At 43.6% G+C, this 13,951-nt stretch overlaps 1 protein-coding gene, 1 long non-coding RNA gene and 1 pseudogene across 2 annotated transcripts in view; 2 read left to right on the forward strand and 1 right to left on the reverse strand.

The window, feature by feature from the left end:
• The window catches only part of LOC121895552 (zinc finger protein PLAGL2-like), an 18,897-nt gene extending 18,036 nt beyond the window's left edge, over positions 1-861 (reverse strand). Inside the window, exon 1 of the mRNA XM_042408801.1 lies at positions 579-861. The gene's annotated coding sequence lies outside the window, so the exon portion shown is untranslated. The remainder of the gene's footprint in view (positions 1-578) is intronic.
• A 2,521-nt stretch (positions 862-3,382) lies between these two features.
• On the forward strand, positions 3,383-5,208 carry LOC121895553. Its single transcript, XR_006095804.1, has 2 exons — positions 3,383-3,663; positions 4,910-5,208. It is a non-coding gene; the product is annotated as an uncharacterized LOC121895553 (long non-coding RNA).
• A 1,235-nt stretch (positions 5,209-6,443) lies between these two features.
• LOC121895259 lies at positions 6,444-9,001 on the forward strand (annotated as a pseudogene).
• The last annotated feature ends 4,950 nt before the right edge of the window (positions 9,002-13,951 follow it).

A 13,951-nucleotide genomic window follows, 5' to 3' on the forward strand; every position in this document is an offset into this window, starting at 1 on the left:
GATGACTTTGCAACAAGAGTAAGGTGATGGGAGGTGGTACTGCCATCTTGTGGGTCCTCAGCATGGAGCTACTATGAAGGTTGAATTCCCACATTTTTTCTGTTTTTTTGCTGCTCCAATATGTCAAGCCAACGGCAAAAATGTTTATGTTGTTGGAACCCAATGAAGTGAGGGAAACCCTCCACCCAGGCTGATGAGAGCTTGACTGAAATCAAAAAGAAGTCTGAACTGGTAGAGACTGGTGAGAGGGACATTAACAGACCGGGGCTACATTTGACTGCTAGCTTTGCTGAGCTCACGAAAGTCGGCGGCGGAGGTGAAATTATGGTCAATGCTTGAAGATTTAGGAGTTTATTACGCTGGGTTTTATATCGACGGAACCCGCCGACTGATGTTAGTGTGGCTGTGGATGAAGTTAAAGAGCTAGCCGAGGCAGCATGCTGGTTAAAAAACAAAAGATGAGCGGTTCACTAAGTTGTACCGGAGTTTGTCTTGCGGGAGCTAACTCCTCTATATTTCACCGACCAGGGTTAAAAAGTCCTGCTTGAGTCAAAAGACACGGATACAACGCTACTTACCGACTGTGCCTCTGTCCAGTTCTCCGTCCCGCCTCCATTCTGTCTCCATCTCGACATTTTGGGACAAGTTTTAAAGATGTTTATGACAGTCCGGGCCTGGACTGCTGGGCGCCGCGCTGGAAGCCATGCATTATGGGAGAATGACGTCACACCCCAGGCTCAGAGGAACTTCAGAAGGAACAAGCTGGTGGCTCCCATGGATGTATTACAAGAGCTGGATAGGGCTCCGCCGCTCAGCCTTGCAGCCAATTTTCCCAGTGGCCATTCGCGGTATTACAGCGAAAGATCGCCCTGCGGCCCAACAAGCATTTTCCCCATAGACCACCATTGTAAAAGAGACGTCTGTAAAACTGTTGACAGGACACCTCGAACTGGAAACACGGTCAATTATGACTCTTTCTATTATGAATTTCTGATCCATGGAGGTTTTATATTTGTAAAACTTTCCTCGATCCGAGAAAAGCGTCTTTAAAAACCCTGACGTCATCACAATGTAAAGTCTAAGGGTACATCCCAGGCCTCTTAAATTGCGTTCACGTTTCCCTCACTTGCATCTTAGTCCCTCTCACCGTGAATGCATGGAGAGACTAAAGGAAACCAAGCAAGGAGAGAGGAAACTAGGAAATTTGTTTTTAGAGACATGAGACGTCCTTTCCTCTGAAGCGTCACATGAGGCGACGTCCGTTTCTGATGACGGCGTCAGTTGATCACAGCTGGATCAGTTGTCAGTCGGCTTTAACAGTTGTAGAAACTTCCGATCGAGTTTGTGTCTGTACCCATGTGCACTGTGCTAATACTAATAAAGGTGCACAGTTATCACCGCTAGAGTAGCTGTTTTCTCTCAGCAGCCTGTTACCTGTTTAACAAACACCTAAATAAAAACCTGCATACTGCATTTACACTGTGTCCTACTCAGACGCACAGGAACCATTTCTACTCGCAGAATGCGTTTATACTATTTATTGATTATTTGCAACTGTATGTTTGGATAATCCTGATAGTGAATTCATAATTCAGTAACCCAGAATATGATCAGGGTGTCTTCTGTACACTGGAAAATATGTATTTGGCTAAATGTTTCTGGGAAAGTGGAAATTATGAAACTCATAACAAACCCGACGCTCAGGAATTTTCAGCCTCACATGTGACTGGATGGAAATGATGATAAATGATGTAAAATATAAATTTGTTTAACTGTTATTATGGATAGAATTAAAGTCAGGAAGAGTCTGTCTGTCAGCAAAGAAAACAGTTTAATGGAGGAAATAACATCATGAAAAGAAAAATTTTTCTAATAAATGAAGACAGTTGTTTATGGGTCTTTTGTTGATGAGACTGACAATTAACAGATTTTAACTATATGATGAATCAGAAAACAAGAAAGCATAAAACTTGTGAGTGATACACTTAAATTTAATATAACCTGTCTCCACTTTAGTATGAAACTGCAGTGATGTATCAGATCAGTCAGATCAGCTGCAGCGTCCAATCAGTAACTGATATCCAATAAGGAGGCGTGTCGGCCAGTAAAAGACTTCCTGAAGGCTGCTCTCATGTTTCCTCGCTCCTTGATCCTCACTCCCATGGATGTATTATAAGAGCTGGATACTGGACTAAAAAAGGTGCCTAATCAGTCCTATAGGAATTGCTCGACTGGCGCGTTCGCCAAAAAAAGTTTCTAGCTTCCGGGTTTGCTTCCGCGTTGTGTGCAGTAGTGTTTCCCCCACTGGCCCCACCCACAAGTTCCTGCTCGGCCCATAAACTTTACATTGTGGTGACGTCACGGATATTTAAATCGCTTTTCTCGGCTCAAGGAAAGTTTTACAAATGTAAAACCTCCATGGATCAAAAGTTCATAATAGAAAGAGTCATAATTGACCTTGTTTGAAGTTTGAGGTGTCTTGTCAACAGTTTTACAGACGTCTCTTTTACAGTGGTGGTCTATGGGGAAAATGCTTTTTGGGCCGCAGGGAGATTTTTCGTTACAATACCGTGAGTGACCACTGAGAAAAATTGGCTGCAAGGCTGAGTGGCGGCACCCTATCCAGCTCTTATTATACATCCATGCTCGCCCCTCGGAGCAGAAATAAGAGACTAGGGTTGTGGTCGAATAGTCTTTTTTGCTTTAGAAGGCTCCTAACTGAGTGAAATGACCCAGAAGTATCTATGTGGCAGCCATGATAAGAGCTGGTTGAATTCTCTAACTGCTAAGGAAAGGTGCTCCAATGCTTCCTTTCTAATCTCCTTTAGCATAGGGTACACTTGACCATCCTTTACGAAAGGAAAGGAGATAATTCCATCCCACAATTCCTTGCGGCAGCAAGCGACGCACCAGTCACAAATTCAAACAATTAAACCCACATTACACATCCACAGCGGTCCGTGTCCTCTCCGTCCAAAGCTGTGTTCAGCTTGTTTGATTACAGAATAAACAAATGGATAAAGCGTTAATACTAATAAATACGTTTTTCGTATGAATTAAAAAAAACAGAAACGTGTGTGCTTTTCCCGTTTTCGTCTTCAAGTCAGCAATTAGAATAGAAATTAAATCAAAACCAGATGTTGGATCTCACTAGCTGACCACTTGTTTCAAGACTGTAAGAAACCCGAGCCCTTGGTTGTTCGCATCTAAGGTGTGAAACTCCACCCATGGGACCACCTTAACAAAACCAGAGAACCCCTTCCTCTGCCTCTTTTTACCTCCAGCTGCTGAAGGAGCAGCTCTCAGCTCCTCTTTCTCCTCACAGCCCTCTGCTGGAGCAGCTCTCTGCTCTCTTGTGTGGCCTTCTCACAGCAGACACACACAGAACTCTTTTCTTTACAGCAGAAGACACGAGAGCCTGCCTAAGACTCAGAAACTGAAGTTATCTAGTGCCAGCAGCTACCTCTCAAGTCTGCCGGCTGATTTAATAAGTACAGGAGCCATGAAACAGAGTTAGCTTGCCACTAACGCTACACAGAGGCGTGACCTGGGCCTTCTGACCTGCACGACTGGAGTGCTGTCTCCCCAGCAACGCCTGCATCTTTCAGCTTTGGAGCCAAACCCTTCTCAGCCTGTCTCTTCCACGGATTCACCAGCTAAGAAGTAGAACACCACAAAGCATCTTTTTTTTCATGGACTAGTAACAACTGGGCATAGCCTAGCCACACAGTGAAGCATAGCACGGCTAAGCAAGAATGTTTAACTTAATCACTGTACTGTACCTGTATTGATTTGGTTAAGGTTATTCATTGAACTATTGTTGTGATGTCCTTGTTGTTCATAGTCAGGTTATAGCATAGCCACACCGCTAGGTTAATGTTAGCATGCTTAACACGTTACGTCCAGTAACTAGGCCTTGCATGCAACTGACCTCTTCCTAACCTGGCACCTTTAGCCTACACCAATTGGCCTTGAATAGAGAACCACACAGTTAAGAGGTTTAAAACCCAGTTTTGCAAACTTTGGTTCAAGCAGCAAATGTGGTTCAAGACACCACATGGGGGGCTTTTCAATTCGCTAATACTATGCTTCCTCGCATCCTCTCTCCTCTGTGACCCGGAAACTGATCTCCCTCCACCATCATGGAGGATCTTCCAATCCCTTAAATATACCTGGAAGAGACGAGGAGCAAGGAGAGAGGAAGCTCCTGGAGCAGCTTAGAGCGAGGAAACACAGGTGTATCCTATGCGGAACTTTTTTAACGGATAGCAACACCCCTTTGATCCAATCTGTTTATTGATTTGTCAGCTGATCTGACAGGACAGTAAACAGTCAGGCTGTTATTGTAATACAGCAGATCTGGAAAACTACCTGTGGAGAAGGAATGAAAGCACAACAGTAGCTTCTCATAGCCTATTTATTTATAAAATAAAAATGACTGAATCATGAATCAATCATAAAAACACTACTATTTTTCTTCATGAGCCAAAAGGCTTCTCCTTTCTTCTTCTCCGTTTCAGTGCGTCTCAGCTCCTTCAGGAAAACATGATGCTGCACAGCTGCATCTCCTATAAAATCATCCTGAGCCTGAAAAGCACGTCAGACTTTCACAAACTAAATAAGCAACATTTTATTTAAACATATTCTGCAGGCTCTATGTTGGCAGATGTGGTTATCCATACAAACCGCCCAGGGTGATAAACATCCAAAAACAATTAACAATTCAATAAAGTACATAGAAAAAAGGAGTAATATAAAAGCCATACTTCAAAATATCAAACATACATCTTATATATAAACATTATATCAGATTCATCATCAGATATATCAGAATGTACATCACCCATGTTCAAAAATATATTGTTTACTAAATCTAACCAATACATTTCTTTTCCACTCGTCTCTTTAGGTTGACTGCATATAGGCAGTTTACCCTCTGGGCCAGGGGCCATTTGGGGAAGAAGAACCGGATCTCGATTCCAGCCTGTGTGGTCAGCTCCATCAGGGCTGTTTTTCCCTCCCCAGAGTACCATGGATTTGAGTATGCCTACATGTATGATGATTTTTAAGTGTTGCGTTCAATGTTTGCCATTAAATATGATTTACTGTTTTTATTTAATTAAGTGGTTGAATTTGCATTTAAATGCTATTTAGTAGTTGTGTTGTCTATTACCATCAAATAAATAATAATTATTATTATTGATATTATGATTGTTGTTATTATTATTGTAGTGATTTAATGACAAGAGCTTCTTTGACACTGACCTGAGCTCGGACTTGCACTAATATTATAACTGTGGAAAATTCACACACATTAATACTGTCTGCAAGAAAGACTTATTCCAGTAATATGATATATAACATATGTATGATTTGAAATGTGAACAGAGGATCGAGGCTGGATTAGAATCTCAAAACAGAATCCAAATATGTCCCATCAGTAGATCATTCTGCAGGGTTTCTACAGTAATGGAAATACACAGAACTCTGAATTTGAACATTTTCTTCTCAAAATTAATTCTGATTCTTAATTCTTATAATAACAGAACAATCATGGATCAATCAGTTAGTTGAACTTGTTAAGTAACTTATTATTTAGTGTTGTTCTTTCTGCTCTTCCTCAGTGAGCTGTGTTATGGTCCTGTGAGGATGTAAATCTGCTCAGGTGCTTGGCAACAGACAGTGCCTTCTCTGGTTTGTCCACACCTTTGTGCTGGGCCAGGGTGATAAGAGTCTCAGTTTTCAGCTCCTGTAATGTTGCGCAGATGGATTTGGACTTACACCTAGTGATCACTCCTGTCACAATGTTCTTCCAGAACGAATAATCTTTGTCTGCTTTCAGTGGGGTCACCACATACTGTTGAGCAGCCTTTGAGTACTGGTGTTTATGTTGCTCCGCACCTTCCTTTGTTGTAGCTATCTCCCTGTTCACGTTACTGTTGTGATCCAGTGCAGCAACACGCAGACGCCTCCAAACTCTCCCTCAGAAATTTCTTCCTCTTCGTTGTGTACTTTGTGTACGAAGAGTGAAGACTTTCCAGCTGTCCTGTGTGAATGCCCAGGGTGGTTTTTTCCAGTTTCATCAGGAGCTGCTTGTCAAGCACTATCTTCTGCAGGTGCTGAAAGGCAGCAGAGCTAGGGAGGAGCCATGGACGCTGACTCTCTTCCGCCTGGGTGTAGGTAGGGTGCTCACACTTTGTGATTGTCTCACCAGACAACCAGTGATGCACATTGGTTATGTGATGCAGGAGCGAGATCCACTTCTCCTTTAACCTTGTCACATATCCCTCACATGTTGAGACACAAAACCAGAGATGGTTTGTGATCATTCTGATCCACTCGAACAACAACAACATTGTGGCACTGCAGCAGTCGTTTTTTTGACAGACTTCACAATGTGCCAGAGGTCATACTCATGCTGTATGCATTTATATTCCTGACGCATGACTTTCTGCACCGATGGGTGGCAGTCGGTTGCCAAAACAGATATGGCCACATCATACTCTCCCAACTTGGAAAGGCACCTCTCTCCAGACCATGTCAGGGAGGTGGGTGAGTGGAGCAGGTTGGATACAATGCTGAATATTTAATGAATGAACTCAAAAGTCACAGGAGACACTGGGACCAGGGACAAAATCCATAAACACAGGAAAAAAACACAGGAAAAAAAACTCAGAACACGCACAGCACGAAAGCAGACGACTCAACAAAGACCAAACTGAAAACTGGACTATAAATACACAGGGTGTGATTGCAAACTAAACACAGGTGAGGGAAACGAGACACAGATGAAACACATGGGGTAATCAAACACAGGAAGTAAAGGTGAAAAGACAAAAGGAGAAAATATTTCAAAATAAAACAGGAACTAAAGTAAACAGACAACAGGTGACACAACACACGGGCAGACTGGGGGCAGATAAACTGGGGAAGACACTAGGAGCAGGGCTGAGCTAACCAAGGTGATGCAGGGCAGGTGAGAGGAGGTGTACATAAACACAGGAAGAACACACAAGGGAAACCAGGCAACATAAATGCAACACTGAAAACTCAAGAGAACAAAATACACAAAGAGTCCAAAAATAAGAAAAAGTCCAGGCAGGACGTGACAGACCATCCACCTCAAGCCAATAACTGTTTTTCACCTCTGTGACTTTTACAGTTTCCTGGGCCAGTGTGATATCCTTGTAGGCCCACCACCTCCAACCAAGGTCTTTGACACTAGGGAACCACTTCTGAAGGAAGTCCAGGAGATTGTGAGGAAGGCAAGATCTAGCTATGCCCCTGGACCAAGTGGTGTCCCGTACAAGGTCTACAAGTACTGTCCATTGCTACTTAAGCGACTTTGGAAGATCCTAAGAGTCATCTGGAGGAGAGAGAAGGTGGTGCTGCAGTGGAGGTGTGCTGAAGGAGTCTTGATCCCTAAAGAGATTCAAAGAAGATCAGCCAATTCAGGATGATTTCCCTGCTGAGCGTAGAAGGAAAGATCTTCTTCAGCATAGTAGCGAGGTGGCTGTCTGACTTCCTCTCCAGTAACAACTACATAGACACGTCGGTGCAGAAGGGAGGGATCTCTGGAGTGCCGGGGTGTCTAGAACACACTGGAGTGGTGACACAGCTCATCAGGGAAGCCTGTGAGAACAAGGGTGACCTCACAGTTCTGTGGTTAGACCTAGCCAATGCGTATGGCTCCATCCCCCACAAGATGGTCAAGACCACCATGACCAAACACCATGTGCCACATCATGTTGCAGACTTGATCCTGGATTATTATGATCAGTTCAGGATGAGAGTCTCAGCAGGAGCCGTAACATCTGAGTGGTATAAGCTGGAGGTTGGGATAATCACAGGCTGCACCATCTCGGTAACCTTGTTTGCCCTAGCGATGAACATGATTGTGAAGTCAGCTGAGCCAGGGTGTCGGGGCCCCCGAACCCAATCAGGGATCTGCCAGCCACCAATCAGGGCCTTTATGGACAACCTGACAATAACCACAGAGTCTGTACCAGGATGTAGATGGATCCTGCAAGGGCTGGAAAAGCTTATCCAGTGGACGCGGATGAGTTTTAAACCAGCCAAGTCCAGAGCACTAGTGGTGAAGAAGGGCAAGGTCACCAAAAGGTTCTGATTTAACATCAAAGGGAACCAAATACCAACCATCTCTGAGAAGCCGGTGAAGAGCTTGGGCAAGGTGTTTGACAGCAGCCTCAAGGACTCTTCATTGGTTTAGTCCACCCGCCAGGAACTGGATAGCTGGCTAAGAGCAGTTGACAGATCCGGCCTCCCAGGCAAGTTTAAAGCGTGGATTTACCAGCATGGCATTCTGCCAAGGATACTATGGCCGCGACTTGTTTATGAGGTCCCCATGTCCACTGTGGAGACCTTGGAGAGGAAGGTCAGCAGCTGCCTCAGGAGATGGTTGGGGTTGCCCAGAAGTCTCAGCACCATCGTCCTCTACGGGAACAGCATGAAGCTTCGGTTGCCCTTGAAGTCTTTGGAAGAAGAATTCAAGGTCACACGGACTTGAGAGGTGCTGATGTACAGAGACTCAAGAGACCCGAGGTGGCCCAGGCTGGAGTGGTGGTGAAGACAAGAAGGAGGTGGAGTGCTAAGGCTGCTGTGCTGGATGCTGAGTCCTGGCTGTGCCAAAAAGATCTGGTGGGCGTGGTGGCTCATGGCAGAGTGGGCTTGTGGCTGTTCCCAACACCTCAGCAAAGGGAGTGCGAGGGGAAGGAGAAGCAGAGGCAGATTCAGGAGGAGGTGAGGGCTGCAGTGGAGGAAGAAAGGTCAAGCAGAGGTTGGTCAGAGGCAACAGGGGGCCTGGACAAGGTGGGAGCAGGCAATGGACTGAAAAGTCACCTGGACAGACCTCTGGCAGGCAAAGCCACATCGCATCACCTTCCTGATTCGGGCAGTGTATGATGTCCTGCCCAGCCCGGCGAACCTCTTCACCTCAGACTCCAAACTGCTCACTGAGAGTTTCAATATTAAAACATCATGATTGACTGTGTCGAATGCTTTATGCAGATCTAAAAATACAGCACCAACTACTACTCCTTTGTCAAGTCTTGATTTAATTTGCTCTATTAAGTGCAAGATAGCAGTTTCGGTGGAATGATTAGCTCTAAAGCAAAATTGCATACAATGTAGACCAAAATTGCTTGTATTAAGAAATGTTGTCAGTTGTTTAATGACAACTTTCTCAGCAACCTTTGAGAATACTGGCAGTATACTTATTGGTCTGTAGTTACTGGCTTCAAGGTGGTCTCCTGATTTAAAAATAGGCGTGACAATGGTACATTTCCAGTCATCAGGAAAGGAGCTGTGTTTAAAAGATAAATTAATTAAATGAGCAATAGAGGGAGTTAAGATATCTTTGTGTGATTTGACAAATATTGTGTCAAATTGGAAAGCATCTCTACTTTTGGAGTTTTTTATCGAGCTGATGATTTTGTTTACTCATAACTCATTAGTCTCTACCGGCTTGAAAACCTGACCTGTATCATCTATAGGAAATTTTTTTCCTAACTCATATACAGACTCAAGAAAAAAATTATTAAAGACAGAAGCAACAGTAAGATGATCTTCAATTAACTTTCCCTGTACTTTGAGTTTAAAATCTCCTTGGGTCCCTCCTTGTGAGATTATCGATGTTTTTCCAGATCAATTTACTGTTGCCTTTTGCCTCATTCAAAATATTGAGATAAAAATGAGATTTAGCTTCTCTTAGCTCTTGGATAATTTTGTTCCTTAAACCTTTAGAAATCAGCATGTCAGTGTCCCTTCTAGTTTTAATTGCCTTCCTTAGTGCAGCATCTCTAGATTTCATTAGTTTCCGCAAATTTTCATTAAACTACGGTAAATTGTTTTTATTTTTAGATTTTATCTGTATCCTCACATTAAATCTTTCCCTCACAGAGTTGATTCTGTGAGTAAAAATATCACAGCCATAGTCCAGATCATCAGAGGACAGTACATCATCCCAGTTCAAGCTGTTAATTTCATTGTTAAATTCTTCTTGCTTAGCTCTGGGTATGCATTGAAGGATCGTTGTCTTAGTTGCCGTGGTCTTACATCTACTTTTAGTCAGTTTTCTCGCACATAGGGTTAGGTTATGATCTGATAAGCCAGTGATTAAATTATAACTTTTAGTTTTTCTTTCTGGTTTTTCTTTGATTTGTGTACTGGAGCATTTCACAATCCTAGTTGGGCCTTTTACTAGTTGTTCTAGTTGGAATTTCTCTGTGATCATTTTTAGTTTTTTCCTCTTAGTTTTATCCTCCCAGTTCACATTAAAATCACCCATAAGTAATAATTCTTTGTTGAGATTGCACTCTTTTAAGACTTCTGTGAGTTGATCCTAGAAAGTGTCATCTGCAGAAGGGGGCCTATATATACCTATGATGTTAAAAGACATTTGCTGGGATAACATTGTTTTTATCCCAACATATTCTAACGTGTTACCTGCATTATTAACCATACGTTCACATTTGATGTTGTCTCTCACATAAAAAAACACCCCTCCTCCTCTTCCATCAGGTCTGTTTCTTCTGAAACATTGGTATCTGGGCACCGTGAACACGCTCGCAGGAGTTGTTTGTTTCAAACCATGTTTCAGTCAGACACAGAAAGTCCAGATTTGAGTCAGACACAAGATGAGTTAGCTGATTGCTCTTTGCAGTAATGCTTCTGATGTTAAAATGTCCACCGAATAGCCACCTCGGTTTCAACTTCAGGTCCCATAAGACTTTTGCATGACTGACAGTTTGGAAGGATTTGAATAACCTCTGCCTCCTCACTGCAGGGTTTCGACACACAGTAGTGTCAGCAGCAGGTTTTGTGAGAGAGACTCTGGACCTATCAAGGTTTCCACAGCCCGGTAGCAAAAAGTTATTCATTGAGACATCATGCCTCGTGTTAACAAAGTTTAGTCTGTCAAGGGAGAGGCCCGGCTCAGAAAGTTGCTGCTCATTCATCACTGGCACCAGAGGAGTCCCAGACACACTTGGGCACATATCCGCATTGAAGTTCTGCAGCACTCCAGGGGTCACTGGTCCAGGATTTAGCTGAACATCCCCGGAGAGCAGGATCAGCATGAAGAGGAGACCTGCTATTCTCAGAAATGGGGTGGCAGATGACCGGTCCACGGCAAAATATCGATGTGGCAGGAATTCTGGGATCAATTTGAGACTGCTATCCATGAGAATAGGAAGCTGAGCAAAGCTGAAAAACTTACATATCTCAAGTCATATCCTGTGGGTCCAGCAGCAAGAGCTGTCACAGGGCTGAAAATAACAGATAGCAATTATGACATCGCCATAGTCATGCTCAAGGAGAGATTTGGAAGAAAAGATGTAGTTGTGAGTCCACACATGGTTAAATTGCTGAACTTGACCCAAGTTAAAAAATTCAGACATTGATGCCTTAAGACAGCTCTATGTTGAGTGTGAGGTTCAAATTAGAGGCTTGCAATACCTAGAAATGGTTTCAGACACATATGAGGGATTGCTCTGCCCCATATTACTCCACACAAGCAGTTCAAACTCTCCCCAAGGCTGTTTATTCTGTGATAGCACAAGTTATAAATCAGAACTGTGCAGATAATTCAATCAGCATGCAAAAGGAAAAGTTGAAGAAAATGGGGAGGTGTTTTGTATGCCTAGGACAATGGCATGTTGCCAAATTCTGTTGAACCAAGGGTGTTAATGCAGCATGTGTGGACGGAGACACCACCTCACAATGTGCAATAAGGGTGAGCAAACTGAACTCCTAAATAGTGCTCAAGAGACTACTGATGCCATCATCTTCTCTGTGGCTCCCCATATAGTAAAGATAAGTACAGGAAAGCAGCATACAGTTCTTCTGCAAACAGTAACAGCATGGGTGGAAGGAACAGTGGGAAAGAGGATGGTGTGTTGCCTGATGGATGGAGGAAGTCAGCGGAGCTTCGTCCTGGAGTAACAGATAAAGGCATTGATATTACCAGTTGTGAAAAAAGAGACTTTAAAACTTCACACCTTTGGCAGTGACACCCCAGTAACAATGGAACGCAGTGTTGTAAAATTAGTCCTGCAAAATATCAGCAACAAAGAGCGAAGTATTGAGATTGAAGCTGTTGAAACACCACAATTGAGCTCCGCCATCATGCAGGTTCCTGGAGAACAAATTCAGCTGCAGCTAGAGAAAAAGGGGCTGCCATCAGCAGATATTTCAGGCAGCAGTGATGAATAACTGGAGCTGTCAGTATTGATAGGTGCTGAGTACTCCCGGAAAATAGTGTCTGGCAGAGTAGAAAGACTATCAGAATCCCTGGTTGCCATAGAAACCTTATTTGGCTGGACAGTGCAGGGACCAGTATCCATGTCAAGCATAAGTGAAGCTTCATGCATGAAGATTGGCATTGAGTAAACCTTGCAGGTTTCAAACCAGTTACGTGCATTCTGGGAAATAGAGTCACTAGGCATCTCCAGCAAGGGTGAGGAACGAGTTGATGACATTGAGGCCCAAGAAAACTTTGACCAGTCAGTCAGGTACAGCAAAGGGCAATATGAAGTGACATTGCCATGGTGACAAGATGCACCAGAACTCCCAGACAATCTGAGAATTGCCCGGAAAAGATTTGAAGGGCTGAAAGAGAAAACTGAAAACTGACGTGACTCTGTTCAGGAGATACAATGATGTGATTGAGGACTATCTTCGACAAGGAATCAACAAGGAAGATATCCTAGAGAGTAAACACACAGTAGGAACTGAGAACAGCAATGCCAAGTACTATTTGCCTCACCATGCAGTAATCAGGAAGGACAAAGTAACAACCAAGTTGAGAGCCTTTTTCGATGCTTCTTCACATGAGGATGGCAGTCCTCCAACGACTCTATTAGCAACCGGACTAAATCTAAACCCAGACCTCCTAACCATCTTAGTGAGATTCAGGCTGCATCCAGTTGCATTCATGGCAGACATCACTAAGGCTTTCTTACAAATATCCTTTGCTGACAAGGACAGAGATGTTTTGAGGTTCCTGTGGCTCACAGGACCCCCTGATGCTGAGGACACCAAATCACGCACACTGACAATGACTCGTGTGGTTCGGACTGTCATCAAGCCCATTCTTGCTTGCAGCTACAATCAGGAACCGCTTCGAAGAATACCAGACAAGTCACCCACAGACCGTTAACATTCTGAAAGACTCACTGTATGTTGATGACTTTATTGCCAGTTCAAGTGATCTTGAAGGCGCTTATGCACTAACCACAAGTGCAAGGGAGATCTTGTCTACTGCCGGCATGAACCTCTGTAAGTGGACCACAAATTCCTCTGAACTGAAAGCCAAGTGGCTGCAAGAGGATTTTGACTTCACCCTTGAACCTGAAGCACATGGCTGTGTTAAAGGTGCTTGGTTTAGTATGGAGGCCTCCATACTTTGTCTTCGACCTCAAACATCTAATGGACATTTTCAGAGAAAGAGAGAACACAAAGATTAATGTCCTGTGGTCATCAGCTAAAATATTTGACCTCATGGGATTTCTGACACCATTTACAATAAGGGTGAAATGTCTCTTTCAGGATATGTGGCAAAGGGGCATCAGCTGGGATGTGGAGCTACCAGACGACCTCTCTCAAAGGTGGCAGCGATGGTGTATGGAGCTGCTTCAGCTCTATCAGATAGTCATTCCCAGGTTGTGTGGAACTGAAAACCCGCAAAATGGACAAGGCCAAGTTCTTCATGTGTTCAGTTATGCAAGTGAGAGAGCCTATGTTGCAGTAGTGTATCTACAAGGACAGTCAGCTGAAGGAAAAACTGTGACCAGACTGATCATGTCCAAGACAAGAGTAGCACCCATTAAGAAACTCACTCTGCCACGTTTTGAGTTAATGGGGGCTCTGGTTTGCAGCAAGAATAGGGAACAACCTGTTAAAGACAATGAACATCAGCCAACCCAAATCCGCA

Source organism: Thunnus maccoyii, chromosome 4, assembly GCF_910596095.1.
Source record: "Thunnus maccoyii chromosome 4, fThuMac1.1, whole genome shotgun sequence".
NCBI classification, from domain to species: domain Eukaryota; kingdom Metazoa; phylum Chordata; class Actinopteri; order Scombriformes; family Scombridae; genus Thunnus; species Thunnus maccoyii.